The sequence below is a fragment of the Misgurnus anguillicaudatus genome, chromosome 5 (genome assembly GCF_027580225.2).
Source record: "Misgurnus anguillicaudatus chromosome 5, ASM2758022v2, whole genome shotgun sequence".
Taxonomy (NCBI): domain Eukaryota; kingdom Metazoa; phylum Chordata; class Actinopteri; order Cypriniformes; family Cobitidae; genus Misgurnus; species Misgurnus anguillicaudatus.
Window position 1 is genome coordinate 16,641,869 of NC_073341.2, and position 16,591 is coordinate 16,658,459.

Consider the following 16,591-nt stretch of genomic DNA (forward strand, 5'->3'; position numbering starts at 1 on the left):
AAAATGGAGTCTCTAGCAGTAACTCTATAGCGCCACCATCAGCTCAAATATTCAATGTTCAAATAGTTATAACTTGTGATCCATTAGATTTATGAAAATTCTACTTAGTACACGTGATTGCTCTCATCCCGCTTATTGAATTTGATACTTTACAGTAAGACTCCTCCCATTACAGTAGCGGCAATTTTGAAATGTACAGTATTTTGTTTTTTCGCTACTCCTCCTTCAAATTTTGTTCAAATGTTATGAAATTTGGCACAGGTGACCTTTGGAGTGAGCCGCATAGAAATGACCGAACAGAATTTTGATTTTTTTCTTTATTCAAAAGTAATTAATGTGTGAACTTAACGAGGTTGACGCAAAATTGTTTCTGAAGCTGTATCTTGGTCATTCTTTGATCAATCGAAATTAAATTTGGTACACTTCATGTCGACCATGAACTGGGGGTCCATGGCAAATTTGGTGACAGCGCCACCTATGGGTCATGAGATATGAAAAAAGGCTATTTTTGCACATAACTTCTGAATCGTTCGTCTGATATATATATTCTTTGTGAAATTAGTTTCACTGGTTTATTCCGATCGCAACGATACTTCGTTTATCATTTTCCAACATTCTGTTCATGTGTTATTGTAAGGCATATGGTAAATTATCTTTTCGCTACTCCTTTTACAAATTTTGTTTATTTTATGCCAGGTTCTGCTCGTATAATGTTTGGAGCATTCCGCACAGAAATGACCGAACAGATTTTTTATATTCTGTTCTCTTTCTTAGAAATATTGCTCCAAAGTTGACCGTGCTTGTGATGTTGTCTATTTGTCATAGTTAATTACTGTATATTACATTTCATAGCGTTTCTGTACAGAATGTTCTTCTTGTCTACAACCTCACTTGAGCTTGTTGATTCTTATATACATTATTCTTCAGTTATATCTGCTCTGCTGTGTCATTTCTGCATCTGTGGTGATTGGCATATGTCAATGCTTTCATCTCTGTACACTCTATTCTGCTTCCTCATGAACCGTCTTAACTGAATGGCGTATCGTGTTAGTCACATGGAAAGAGATGCTTAGTTCATGGGTTCGAAACCCGCTTGAGGCAAGTGTTAATTTGTTCTATTAAAGTTTTGTTCTTTCTCACCTATTCTTCTCAACCCTTCTGTAGTTCACATATGTTCTATTTTTGTCATATTTTCTGTTGCTGCTCTGCACTGCGGTGGTTCTGCTGTGTGATTGCTACGCTTTGGGTACTTGCTGCGCCTTGTGTTCTTGATGCACCTTGGGTGGTCAATGCGCATTGGGTTATTGATACCTTCTATGTTGCTTTTTGTGCTTTGGATGCTCATTGCGCTAAAGGTGCTTGGCCCCGAATCGCTGCTTGCAGCTATATTGGTCATTGTTTCTGTTAGTACATTTTTCTTCTTCCCCAATGGGAGTCTATGGCAGCCCTATGAACCGTACATAGGAAAATGATGAAATTTGGCACAGTTGTAGTGGTGGTCATAAATAGTCATGTGCCCAAAAATGGGGCCTCTAGCACTAACTCTATAGCGCCACCATCAGCTCAAATATTCAATGTTCAAATAGTTATAACTTGTGATCCATTAGATCTATGAAAATTCTACTTAGTACACGTGATTGCTCTCATCCCGCTTATTGAATTTGATACTTTACAGTAAGACTCCTCCCATTACAGTAGCGGCAATTTTGAAATGTACAGTATTTTGTTTTTTCGCTACTCCTCCTTCAAATTTGGTTCAAATGTTATGAAATTTGGCACAGGTGATCTTTGGAGTGAGCCGCATAGAAATGACCGAACAGAATTTTGATTTTTTTCTTTCTTCAAAAGTAATTAATGTGTGAACTTAACGAGGTTGACACAAAATTGTTTCTGAAGCTGTATCTTGGTCATTCTTTGATCAATCGAAATTAAATTTGGTACACTTCATGTCGACCATGAACTGGGGGTCCATGCCAAATTTGGTGACAGCGCCACCTATGGGTCATGAGATATGAAAAAAGGCTATTTTTGCACATAACTTCTGAATCGTTCATCTGCTATATATATTCTTTGTGAAATTAGTTTCACTGTTTTATGCTGATCGCAACGATACCTCGTTTATCATTTTCCAACATTCTGTTCATGTGTTATTGTAAGGCATATGGTAAATTATCTTTTCGCTACTCCTTTTACAAATTTTGTTTATTTTATGCCAGGTTCTGCTCGTATAATGTTTGGAGCAATCCGCACAGAAATGACCGAACAGATTTTTTATATTCTGTTCTCTTTCTTAGAAATATTGCTCCAAAGTTGACCGTGCTTGTGATGTTGTCTATTTGTCATAGTTAATTACTGTATATTACATTTCATAGCGTTTCTGTACAGAATGTTCTTCTTGTCTACAACCTCACTTGAGCTTGTTGATTCTTATATACATTATTCTTCAGTTATATCTGCTCTGCTGTGTCATTTCTGCATCTGTGGTGATTGGCATATGTCAATGCTTTTATCTCTGTACACTCTTTTCTGCTGCCTCATGAACCGTGTTAACTGAATGGCGTATCGTGTTAGTCACATGGAAAGAGATGCTTAGTTCATGGGTTCGAAACCCGCTTGAGGCGGAGTTAATTTGTTCTATTAAAGTTTTGTTCTTTCTCACCTATTCTTCTCAACCCTTCTGTAGTTCACATATGTTCTATTTTTGTCATATTTTCTGTTGCTGCTCTGCACTGCGGTGGTTCTGCTGTGTGATTGCTACGCTTTGGGTACTTGCTGCGCCTTGTGTTCTTGATGCACCTTGGGTGGTCAATGCGCATTGGGTTATTGATACCTTCTATGTTGCTTTTTGTGCTTTAGATGCTCATTGCGCTAAAGGTGCTTGGCCCCGAATCGCTGCTTGCAGCTATATTGGTCATTGTTTCTGTTAGTAAATTTTTTTTCTTCCCCAATGGGAGTCTATGGCAGCCCTATGAACCGTATGTAGGAAAATGATGAAATTTGGCACAGTTGTAGTGGTGGTCATGAATAGTCATGTGGCCAAAGAAGGGGTCTCTAGCAGTAACTCTATAGCGCCACCAGCAGTGCAAAAATTCAATGTTCAAATGGTTATAACTGGTGATCCATTTGCTCTATGAAAATTCTACTTAGTACACGTGATTGCTCTCCTCATGCTTATTGTTTTTAATACCTTACAGTAAGACTCCTCCCATTACAGTAGAGGCCATTTTGAAATGTACAGTATTTCGTTTTTTCGCTACTCCTCCTTTAAATTTGGTTAAATTTTTATGAAAATTGGCACTGGTGATATTTGGAGTGAGCCGCATAGAAATGACCGAACAGAATTTTGATATTTATCTTTGTTCAAAAGTAATAAATGCGCAAACTTAACGAGGTTGACGCAAAAATTGTTCTGAAGCTGTAGCTCGGTCATTCTTTGATCAATTGAAATGTAATTTGTTACACTCCATGTGGACCATGAACTTGGGGTTCATGCCAAATTTGGTGACAGCGCCACCTATGGGTCATGAGATATGAAAATAGGCTATTTTTGCCCATAACCTCTGAATACTTTGTCTGATATTAATTTCTTTGTGAAATTGTATTCACTGGTTTATGCCGATTGCAACGATACCTCGTTTGTCATTTTCCAACATTCTGTTCATGTGTTATTGTAAAGCATATGGTAGATGATTTTTTCGCTACTCTTTTACAAATTTTGTTTATTTTATGCCAGGTACTGCTCGTATAATGTTTGGAGCAATCCGCACAGAAGTGACCGAACAGATTTTTGATATTCTGTTCTCTTTCTTAGAAATACCACTCCAAAGTTGACCGTGCCTGTGACGTTGTCTATTTGTCATAGTAAATTAATGTGACTGTATATTACATTGTATAGCATTACTATACAGAATAATCTTCTTGTCTTCAATCTCACTTGAGCTTTTTGATTCTCATATACATTGTATTTCTGTTCTGCTCTGCACTGTCAGTTCTGCATCTGTGTTGATTGGCATATGTCAATCCTTGCAGCACCTAAGCTGTTTTTTGCTGCCCTTTGAGCTGGTTAACTGAGTTGCGCATCTGGTTAACCACATGCCATGAGATTCTGAGGTCATGGGTTCGAATCCCATGTGTAGTGATATTTTGTCTTAACTTTTTTTCTCACTTAAGTTTTGTGATTTTCATACAATACATTGTATTTCAGTTATTTGTGCTCTCTGTTGTCATTTCTGCACGTTTGGTAATTGCTGGATATCAATGTTTACAGCTCTAAATCTCTATTCTATAGCTTGGACACACCAACTCAGTGGTTTAATTGTTTACTCAGTGGCGCATGCAGTAAGTGCTGTGCTTTGGGAACCTGAGGTCATGGGTTCGAATCCCAGCTCTTACTTTCACTTATTGAGATTTCCTTTTGCGTTTCCTTTAACACGTTCTTCTCGACCTGTCTGGTTTTCCACACGTGTTATATTTTTGCCATCTTTCCTGTTGTTGCTCCGCACTGCAGTGGTCCTGCTCTGCATTTGCTTTGCTTCGGGTTCGGGCTCTGTATTGCGCGCTTTCTGCGCTTTGCGCATTTGCTGCGTCGTGTGGTTTTTGCTGTGCTTTGGGTGCTCATTGCGCTGAAGGTGCTTGGCCCCGCAATTGCTGCTTGCAGCTATATTTATTATTATTCTTCTTCTTAATCTTAATCTTCCCCAATGGGAGTCTATGGCAGCCCTATGAACCGTATATAGGAAAATGATGAAATTTGGCACAGTTGTAGTGGTGGTCATAAATAGTCATTTGGCCAAAAATGGGGTCTCTAGCAGTAACTCTATAGCGCCACCATCATCTCAAAAATTCAATGTTCAAATGGGTATAACTGGTGATCCATTTGCTCTATGAAAATTCTACTTAGTACACGTGATTGCTCTCCTCATGCTTATTGTTTTTAATACCTTACAGTAAGACTCCACCCATTACAGTATCGGCCATTTTGAAATGTACAGTATTTCGTTTTTTCGCTACTCCTCCTTCAAATTTGGTTCAATTCTTATGAGATTTGGCACATGTGATCTTTGGAGTTAGCCGCATAGAAATGACTGAACAGAATTTTGATATTTTTCTTTATTCAAAAGTAATTAATGCGTGAACTTAACGAGATTGACGCAAAATTGGTTCTGAAGTTGTATCTCGGTCATTCTTTGATCAATCGAGATGAAATTTGGTACACTTCATGTCGACCATGAAATGGGGGTCCATTCCAAATTTGGTGACAGCGCCACCTATGGGTCATGAGATAGGAAAAAAGGCTATTTTTGTGCATAACTTCTGAATCGTTTGTCAGAAAATTATGATCTTGGTGTCTACGGATTCCTTGGCTCATGCCGCATCTGTCGATATGTATTATGCCGGGATTGACCGAACCGCCTGTCCGCCATTTTGAAATCTGTGATAAATTGCTATAACTTTTGAAGTATCGGATATATCGGCGCAAAAATCGGTAGGGAGCTTCGGCATGACGTCCTGAAGAAATCAGAGAACAGCGCCACCTAGGGGTTATAAACTATAACAGTTCTTATAGAACTGCTTATAACTTGTGAATTCTTTGTATGGCATGTAAGCTCTTTTCTGCTGCCCCTTGAGCTGTGTCTACTGAGTGGCGCATCTGTTAAGTCGTATGCAAAGAGATCATGAGTTCGTGGGTTCGAATCCAACCTGAGCCAGGTGTTAATTTCTTCTATTAAAGTTTTGTTCTTTCCCACCTACTCTTCTTGACCTGTCTGTAATTCACATATGTTCTATTTTTGCCATGTTTTCTGTTGCTGCTCTGCACTGCGGTGGTTCTGCTCTGTCATTGCTACGCTTTGGGTTCTTTGCGGCGCCTTGTGTTCTTGATGCACCTTGGGTGCTCAATGCGCCCTGGGTGATTGATACGTTGTATATTTCTTGCTGTGCTTTTGGTGCTCATTGCGCTGATGGTGCTTGGCCCCGTATCGCTGCTTGCAGCTATATTTAGGGGCCAAGCACCTATGGTGCTGTGGCACCTATTGTTTCTGTTAGAATTTTTAGGGGTCAAGCACCGAAGGTGCTGAGACACCTATTGGAATTGTACTTTTTTCTTCTTCTTAGCCATTGGTGTCTATGGCAGCCCTATGAACCGTATGTAGGAAAATGATGAAATTTGGCACAGTTGTAGTGGAGGTCATAAATAGTCAGGTGGTCAAAAATGGGGTCTCTAGCGGTAACTCTATAGCGCCACCAGCAGTGCAAAAATTCAATGTTCAAATGGTTATAACTGCAGATCCGTTTGATCTATGAAAATTCTACTTAGTACACGTGATTGCTCTCCTCATGCTTATTGTTTTTAATACCTTACAGTAAGACTCCACCCATTACAGTAGCAGCCATTTTGAAATGTACAGTATTTAGTTTTTTCGCTACTCCTCCTTCAAATTTGGGGCAATTGTTATGAAATTTGTCACAGGTGATCTTTGTAGTGAGCCGCACAGAAATGACCAAACAGAATTTTGATATTTAACTTTTTTCAAAAGTAATAAATGCGCAAACTTAACGAGGTTGACGCAAAAATGGTTCTGAAGCTGTACCTCGGTCATTCTTTGATCAATTGAAATGAAATTTGGCACACTTAATGTGGACCATGAACTTGGGGTTCATGCCAAATTTGGTGACAGCGCCACCTATGGGTCATGAGATATGAAAATAGGCTATTTTTGCCCATAACTTCTTAACTGTTTGTCAGAAAATTATGGTCTTGATGTCTATGGATTGCTTACATCATGCCGCATCTGTCGATGTGTATTATGCCGGGTTTGACCGAACCGCCTGTCCGCCATTTTGAAATTTCACATAATTTGTTATATTTTTTGAACTATTGGACATATCCGCGCAAAAATTAATAAGGAGCTTCGACATGATGTCCTGAAGGTACCTGGGAAGTCAGAGTACAGCGCCACCTAGGGGTTATAAACTATAACAGTTCTTATGGAACTGCTTATAACTTCTAAATACTTTGTCTGATATTAATTTCTTTGTGAAATTGTATTCACTGGTTTATGCCGATTGCAACGATACCTCATTTGTCATTTTCCAACATTCTATTCATGTGTTATTGTAAGGCATATGGTAAATGATCTTTTCGCTACTCCTTTTACAAATTTTGTTTATTTTATGCCAGGTTCTGGTGGTATAATGTTTGGAGCAATCCGCACAGGAATGACTGAACAGATTTTTCTGGCACCTAGGCAGTTTTTTGAGAAATACCTCTGTAAAGTTGATCGTGCCTGTGATGTTGTCTATTTGTCATAGTTAATTACTGTATATTACATTTTATAGCGTTGCTCTACAGAATGTTTTTCTTGTCTTCAATCTCACTTGACCTTTTTGATTCTTATATACATTGTATTTCTGTTATTTCTGCTCTGTGGTGTCATTTATACATCTTTGGTAATTGGCATATATCAATCCTGCATCTCTGTAATCTCTTTTCTGCTGTCCCTTGAACTGTGTCAACTGAGTGGCGTGGCGAGTAAGGCAACCGCATAGAGATTCAGAGTTCTTGGGTTCGAATCCCACCTGAGTCATGATGTTTTGTTCTTCCTCATCAATTCTTCTCAACCTGTCTGTAGTTCAAATTTATACATCTTTGCTAATTGGCATATATCAATCCTGCATCTCTGTAATCTCTTTTCTGCTGTCCCTTGAACTGTGTCAACTGAGTGGCGTGGCGAGTAAGGCAACCACATAGAGATTCTGAGTTCTTGGGTTTGAATCCCACCTGAGTCATGATGTTTTGTTCTTCCTCATCAATTCTTCTCAACCTGTCTGTAGTTCACATGTGTTCTATTTTTCCATGTTTGCTGTTGTTGCTCTGCATTGTGGTGCTTCTGCTATGTCTTTCCTGCATCTTTGGTGATTGACATATGTTAATCCTTTCAGCTCTCTAATCTCTTGTCTGCTGCCTCATGAACTGTGTCAACTGAGTGGCGCATCTAGTTAACCAGATCCATTGAGATTCTGAGTTCCTGGGTTCGAATCCCACCTGAGTCATGACGTTTTGTTCTTCCTCATCAATTCTTCTCAACCTGTCTGTAGTTCACATGTGTTCTATTTTTCCATGTCTGCTGTTGTTGCTCTGCATTGTGGTGGTTCTTGCTGTGCTTTGTGTGCTTGCTGTGCATTGTGTGCTTGCTGTGCTTTGGGAGTTTGCTGTGCTTTGTGTGCTGGTTGTGCTTTGTGAGCTTGCTGTGCTTTGTGAGCTTGCTGTGCTTTGTGTGCCTGCTGTGATTTGTGTGCTTGCTGTGCTTTGTGTGCTTGCTGTGCTTTTTGTGCTTGCTGTGCTTTGTGTGCTTGCTGTGCATTGTGAGCTTGTTGTGCTTTGTGTGCTTGCTGTGCTTTGTGTGCATTGCGCCGAAGGTGCTTGACCCCGTGTTGCTGCTTGCAGCTATATTTATTATTATTTTTCCGCAATGGGAGTCTATGGCAGCCCTATGAACCGTACATAGGAAAATGATGAAATTTGGCACAGTTGTAGAGGTGGTACTGAAAAGTCAAGTGACCAAAAATGGGGTCTCTAGCACTAACTCTATAGCGCCACCAGCAGTGCAAAAATTCAATGTTCAAATGGTTATAACTGGTGATCCGCTTGATCTATGAAAATTCTACTTAGTACACGTGATTGCTCTCATACCGCTTATTGAATTTGATACTTTACAGTAAAACTCCACCCATTACAGTAGCGGCCATTTTGAAATGTACAGTCTTTCGTTTTTTTGCTACTCCTCCTTCAAATGTGGTTCAATTCTTATGAGATTTGGCACAGATGATCTTTGGAGTGAGCCGCACAGAAATGACCGAACAGAATTTTGATATTTATCTTTGTTCAAAAGTAGTAAATGCGCAAAGTTAACGAGGTTGACGCAAAAATGGTTCTGAAGCTGTAGCTCAGTCATTCTTTGATCAATTCAAATGAAATTTGGTACACTTCATGTGGACCATGAACTTGGGCTCCATGCCAAATTTGGTGACAGCGCCACCTATGGGTCATGAGATAATAAAATAGGCTATTTTTGCCCATAACTTCTGAACTGTTTGTCAGAAAATTATGATCTTGATGTCTATGGATTGCTTACCTCATGCCGCATCTGTCGATGTGTATTATGCCGGGTTTGACCGAACCGCCTGTCCGCCATTTTGAAATTTCACATAATTTGTTATATTTTTTAAACTATTGGACATATCCGCGCAAAAATTAGTAAGGAGCTTCGACATGATGTCCTGAAGGTACCTGGGAAGTCAGAGTACAGCGCCACCTAGGGGTTATAAACTATAACAGTTCTTATGGAACTGCTTATAACTTCTGAATACTTTGTCTGATATTAATTTCTTTGTGAAATTGTATTCACTGGTTTATGCCGATTGCAACGATACCTCGTTTGTCATTTTCCAACATTCTGTTCATGTGTTACTGTAAAGCATTTGGTACATGATTTTTTCGCTACTCCTTTTACAAATTTTGTTTATTTTATGCCAGGTGCTGCTCGTATAATGTTTGGAGCAATCCGCACAGAAATGACCGAACAGATTTTTGATTTTCTGTTCTCTTTCTTAGAAATACCACTCCAAAGTTGACTGTGCCTGTGCCGTTGTCTATTTGTCATAGTAAATCAATGTGACTGTATGTTACATTGTATAGCATTACTATACAGAATGATCTTCTTGTCTTCAATCTCACTTGATCTTTTTGATTCTCATATACATTGTATTTCTGTTAGTTCTGCTCTGCACTGTCAGTTCTGCATCTGTGTTGATTGGCATATGTCAATCCTTGCAGCACCTAAGCTGTTTTTTGCTGCCCTTTGGGCTGTGTTAACTGAGTTGCGCATCTGGTTAACCAGATGCCATGAGATCCTGAGGTCATGGGTTCGAATCCCATGTACAGTGATATTTTGTCTTAACTTTTTTCTCACTTAAGTTTATTGATTTTCATACAATACATTGTATTTCAGTTATTTGTGCTCTCTGTTGTCATTTCTGCACTTTTGGTAATTGCTGGATATCAATGTTTACAGCTCTATATCTCTATTCTATAGCTTGGCCACACCAAGTCAGTGGTTTAATTGTTTACTCAGTGGCGTATGCGGTAACTGCTGTGCCTTGGGAACCTGAGTTCATGGGTTCGAATCCCATGTGCAGTGGTTTTTGTCTTAACTTTTTTTTCCTCACTTAAGTTTTGTGATATTCATACAATACATTGTATTTCAGTTATTTGTGCTCTCTGTTGTCATTTCTGCACTTTTGGTAATTGCTGGATATCAATGTTTACAGCTCTATATCTCTATTCTATAGCTTGGACACACCTAGTCAGTGGTTTAATCGTTTACTCAGTGGCGTATGCGGTAACTTGTGTGCCTTGGGAACCTGAGTTCATAGGTTCAAACCCATGTGCAGTGGTTTATGTCTTAACTTTTTTTTCTCACTTAAGTTTTGTGATTTCCATACAATACATTGTATTTTAGTTATTTGTGCTCTTTGTTGTCATTTCTGCACTTTTGGTAATTGCTGGATATCAATGTTTACAGCTCTATATCTCTATTCTATAGGTTGGACACACCAACTCAGTGGGTTAACCGTTTACTCAGTGGCGCATGCGTTAACTGCTATGCTTTGGGAACCTGAGGTCATGGGTTCGAATCCCAGCTCTCACTTTCACTTATTGAGATTTCCTTTTGCGTTTCCTTTAACACGTTCTTCTCGACCTGTCTGGTTTTCCACACGTGTTATATTTTTGCCATCTTTACTGTTGTTGCTCCGCACTGCAGTGACCCTGCTCTGCATTTGCTTTGCTTCGGGTTCGGGCTCTGTATTGCGCACTTTCTGCGCTTTGCGCATTTGCTGCGTCGTGTGGTTTTTGCTGTGCTTTGGGTGCTCATTGCGCTGAAGGTGCTTGACCCCGCAATTGCTGCTTGCAGCTATATTTCTTCTTAATCTTCTTCCCCAATGGGAGTCTATGGCAGCCCTATGAACCGTATATAGGAAAATGATGAAATTTGGCACAGTTGTAGTGGTGGTCATAAATAGTCATTTGGCCAAAAATGGGGTCTCTAGCAGTAACTCTATAGCGCCACCATCATCTCAAAAATTCAATGTTCAAATGGTTATAACTGGTGATCCATTTGCTCTATGAAAATTCTACTTAGTACACGTGATTGCTCTCCTCATGCTTATTGTTTTTAATACCTTACAGTAAGACTCCACCCATTACAGTAGCGGCCATTTTGAAATGTACAGTATTTCGTTTTTTCGCTACTCCTCCTTCAAATTTGGTTAAATTCTTATGAGATTTGGCACATGTGATCTTTGGAGTGAGCCGCATAGAAATGACTGAACAGAATTTTGATATTTTTCTTTATTCAAAAGTAATTAATGCGTGAACTTAACGAGATTGACGCAAAATTGGTTCTGAGGCTGTATCTCGGTCATTCTTTGATCAATCGAGATGAAATTTGGTACGCTTCATGTCGACCATGAAATGGGGGTCCATGCCAAATTTGGTGACAGCGCCACCTATGGGTCATGAGATAGGAAAAAAGGCTATTTTTGCGCATAACTTCTGAATCGTTTGTCAGAAAATTATGATCTTGGTGTCTACGGATTCCTTGGCTCATGCCGCATCTGCCGATATGTATTATGCCGGGATTGACCGAACCGCCTGTCCGCCATTTTGAAATCTGTGATAAATTGCTATAACTTTTGAAGTATCGGATATATCGGCGCAAAAATCGGTAGGGAGCTTCGGCATGACGTCCTGAGGAAATCAGAGAACAGCGCCACCTAGGGGTATAAACTATAACAGTTCTTATAGAACTGCTTATAACTTCTGAATTCTTTGTATGGCATGTAAGCTCTTTTCTGCTGCCCCTTGAGCTGTGTCTACTGAGTGGCGCATCTGTTAAGTCGTTTGCATAGAGATTCTTAGTTCATGGGTTCGAATCCCACCTGAGCCAGGTGTTAATTTCTTCTATTATAGTTTTGTTCTTTCTCACCTATTCTTTTTGACCTGTCTGTAGTTCACATATGTTCTATTTTTGCCATGTTTTCTGTTGCTGCTCTGCACTGCGGTGGTTCTGCTCTGTCATTGCTACGGTTTGGGTTCTTTGCTGAGCCTTGTGTTCTTGATGCACCTTGGGTGCTCAATGCGCCATGAGTGATTGATAAGTTGTATCTTTCTTGCTGAGCTTTGGGAGCTCATTGCGCTGATTGTGCTTGGCCCCGTATCGCTGCTTGCAGCTATATTTAGGGGCCAAGCACCTATGGTGCTGTGGCACCTATTGTTTCTGTTAGTATTATTATTATTCTTCTTAATCTTAATCTTCCCCAATGGGAGTCTATGGCAGCCCTATGAACCGTATATAGGAAAATGATGAAATTTGGCACAGTTGTAGTGGTGGTCATAAATAGTCATTCGGCCAAAAATGGGGTCTCTAGCAGTAACTCTATAGCGCCACCATCATCTCAAAAATTCAATGTTCAAATGGTTATAACTGGTGATCCATTAGATCTATGAGAATTCTACTTAGTACACGTGATTGCTCTCATCCCGCTTATTGAATTTGATACTTTACAGTAAGACTCCTCCCATTACAGTATCGGCCATTTTGAAATGTACAGTATTTCGTTTTTTCGCTACTCCTCCTTCAAATTTGGTTCAATTCTTATGAGATTTGGCACATGTGATCTTTGGAGTGAGCCGCATAGAAATGACTGAACAGAATTTTGATATTTTTCTTTATTCAAAAGTAATTAATGCGTGAACTTAATGAGATTGACGCAAAATTGGTTCTGAAGCTGTATCTCGGTCATTCTTTGAGCAATGGAGATGAAATTTGGTACGCTTCATGTCGACCATGAAATGGGGGTCCATGCCAAATTTGGTGACAGCGCCACCTATGGGTCATTAGATAGGAAAAAAGGCTATTTTTGTGCATTACTTCTGAATCGTTTTTCAGAAAATTATGATCTTGGTGTCTACGGATTCCTTGGCTCATGCCGCATCTGTCGATATGTATTATGCCGGGATTGACCGAACCGCCTGTCCGCCATTTTGAAATCTGTGATAAATTGCTATAACTTTTGAAGTATCGGATATATCGGCGCAAAAATCGGTAGGGAGCTTCGGCATGACGTCCTGAAGAAATCAGAGAACAGCGCCACCTAGGGGTATAAACTATAACAGTTCTTATAGAACTACTTATAACTTCTGAATTCTTTGTATGGTATGTAAGCTCTTTTCTGCTGCCCCTTTAGCTGTGTCTACTGAGTGGCGCATCTGTTAAGTCGTATGCATTGAGATCCTGAGTTCATAGGTTCGAATCCCGCCTGAGGCAGGTCTTAATTTGTTCTATTAAAGTTTTGTTCTTTCCCACCTATTTGTCTCGACCTGTCTGTAGTTCACATATGTTCTATTTTTGCCATGTTTTCTGTTGCTGCTCTGCACTGCGGTGGTTCTGCTCTGTCATTGCTACGCTTTGGGTTCTTTGCGACGCCTTGTGTTCTTGATGCACCTTGGGTGCTCAATGCGCCCTGGGTGATTGATACGTTGTATCTTTCTTGCTGTGCTTCGGGTGCTCATTGCGCTGATGGTGCTTGGCCCCGTATCGCTGCTTGCAGCTATATTTAGGGGCCAAGCCCGCAGGGCGGCAGGCCACTATTGCGTTTGATGGTTTTCTTATTATTAGGGGTCAAGCACCGAAGGTGCTGTGACACCTATTGGAATTGTTAGTATTATTATTATTATTATTATTCTGCTTCCTCTTCTTAGCCATAGGCGTCTATGGCAGCCCTATGAACCGTACATAGGAAAATGATGAAATTTGGCACAGTTGTAGTGGTGGTCTTAAAAAGTCATGTGACCAAAAATGGGGTCTCTAGTACTAACTCTATAGCGCCACCAGCAGTGCAAAAATTCAATGTTCAAATGGTTATAACTGCTGATCCGCTTGATCTATGAAAATTCTACATAGTACACGTGATTGCTCTCCTCATGCTTGTTGTTTTTAATACCTTACAGTAAAACTCCACCCATTACAGTAGTGGTCATTTTGAAATGTACAGTATTCCATTTATTCGCTACTCTTCCTTCAAATTTGGTTCAATTGTTATGAAATTTGGCACAGGGGAACTTTGGAGTGAGCCGCACAGAAATGACCAAACAGAATTTTGATATTTATCTTTGTTCAAAAGTAATAAATGCGCAAACTTAACGAGGTTGACACAAAAATAGTTCTGAGGCTGTATCTCTGTCATTCTTTCATCAATCGAAATGAAATTTCGTTCACGTCATGTCGACCATAAACTGGGGGTCCATGCCAAATTTGGTGACAGCGCCACCTATGGGTCATGAGATATGGAAAATGGCTTTTTTTGCCCATAACTACTGAAATGTTTGTCAGAAAATTATGATCTTGGTGTTTACGGATTCCTTGGCTCATGCCGAATCTGTCGATATGTATTATGTCGGGTTTGACCACACCACCTGTCCGCCATTTTGAAATTGGTCATAAATTGTTATATCTTTTGAACTATTGGACATATTCGTGCAAAAATAGTCAGGGAGCTTCGGCATGATGTCCTGAAGTTACCTGGGAAGTCAGAGTACAGCGCCACCTAGGGGTTATAAACTATAACAGTTCTTATAGAACTGCTTATATCTTCAGAATACTTTGACTGATATACATTTTCTTTGTGACATTTTATTCACTGGTTTTTGCCAATCGCAACAATACCTTGTTTGGCATTTTCCATCATTCTGTTCATGTGTTATTGTAAAGCATATGGTAAATGATTTTTTCGCTACTCCTTTTACAAATTTTGTTTATTTTATGCCAGGTTCTGCTTGTATAATGTTTGGAGCAATCCGCACAGACGTGACTGAAAAGATTTTTCTGCTGAGTGTCAAATGTTTGAGAAATACCTCTGTAAAGCGGACCATGCCTGTCATGCTGTCCCTTTGTCATATTAAAAAGACTCTGACAATATTTGCCCATGTTGTTCATTATTGTGCAAAATGTTCTTCACGAATTCAGTGCCATTTAAGTTATCTGATTGCCCTACACTTTGTATTTCTGTTTATTTTTGCTTTGTTGTGTTATTTGTGCCCTTTCAGTGATTGGCATGTCAATGTTTGCAGCTTTGAAGCCTCTTTTCCACAGCCTTTCAACCCATGATTCCTCAGTGGCACATGCGGTTAGTGCTGTGCTTTGAGAACCTGAGTTCATGGGTTCAAATCCCATGTGCAGTGGTTTTTTGTCTTAACTTTTTTTCTCACTTAAGTTTTGTGATTTTCATACTATACATTGTATTTCAGTTATTTGTGCTCTCTGTTGTCATTTCTACACTTTTGGTAATTGCTGGATATCAATGGTTATAGCTGTAAAGCTGTATTCTATAGCTTGGACACACCAACTCAGTGGTTTAATCGTTTACTCATTGGCGCATGCGGTTAGTGCTGTGCTTTGGGAACATGAGGTCATGGGTTCGAATCCCAGCTCTTACTTTCACTTATCGAGATTTCCTTTTGTGTTCCCTTTAACACGTTCTTCTCGACCTGTCTGGTTTTCCACACGTGTTATATTTTTTAAATCTTTTCTGTTGTTGCTCCGCACTGCAGTTGTTCTGCTCTGCATTTGCAGTGCTTCGGGTTCGGGCTCTGTATTGCGCGCTTTCTGCGCTTTGCGCATTTGCTGTGTCGTGTGGTTTTTGCTGTGCTTTGGGTGCTCATTGCGCTGAAGGTGCTTGACCCCGCAATTGCTGCTTGCAGCTATATTTATTATTATTATTATTATTATTATTATTATATTTCTTCTTCCCCAATGGGAGTCTATGGCAGCCCTATGAACCGTACATAGGAAAATGAAACAAATTTGGCACACTTGTAGTGGTGGTCCTAAATAGTCATGTGACCAACTATGGGGTCTCTAGCATTAACTCTATAGCGCCACCAACACTTCAAAAATTCAATATTCAAATGGTTATAACTGTAGAATCATTTGATCAACAAAAACTCTACCTACTACATCTGAATCCTCTCCTCACGCTCATTACAATGACCACCTTACATTAAGACTCCACCCATTACAGTAGCGGCCATTTTGAAAAGTACAGTATTTCGTTTTTTCGCTACTACTTTTGCAGCGCTCATTGCATTGTTACGCAATTTGGCACAGATAATCTTTGGACCGAGCCGCAGAGAAATGACCGAACAGAATTTTGATTTTTATCTTTGCTCAAAAGTAATAATTGCGTACATTTATCGTTGTCGACCCAAAATTCGTTCTGAGTCATTATCTCGGTCATTCTTTGATCAATTGAAATGAAACTTGGTACCCTTCATTAGGACCATGAACGGTGGTACCATGCCAAATTTGAGGACAGCGCCACATATGGGTCATGAGATATGAAAAATGGCTATTTTTGCCCATAACTATTGAAATGTTTGATAGAAAATTATGATCTTGGTGTCTATGGATTCCTTGGCTCATGACCAATCTGTCGATATATATTATGCCGGAAATGACCAAACCGCCTGTCC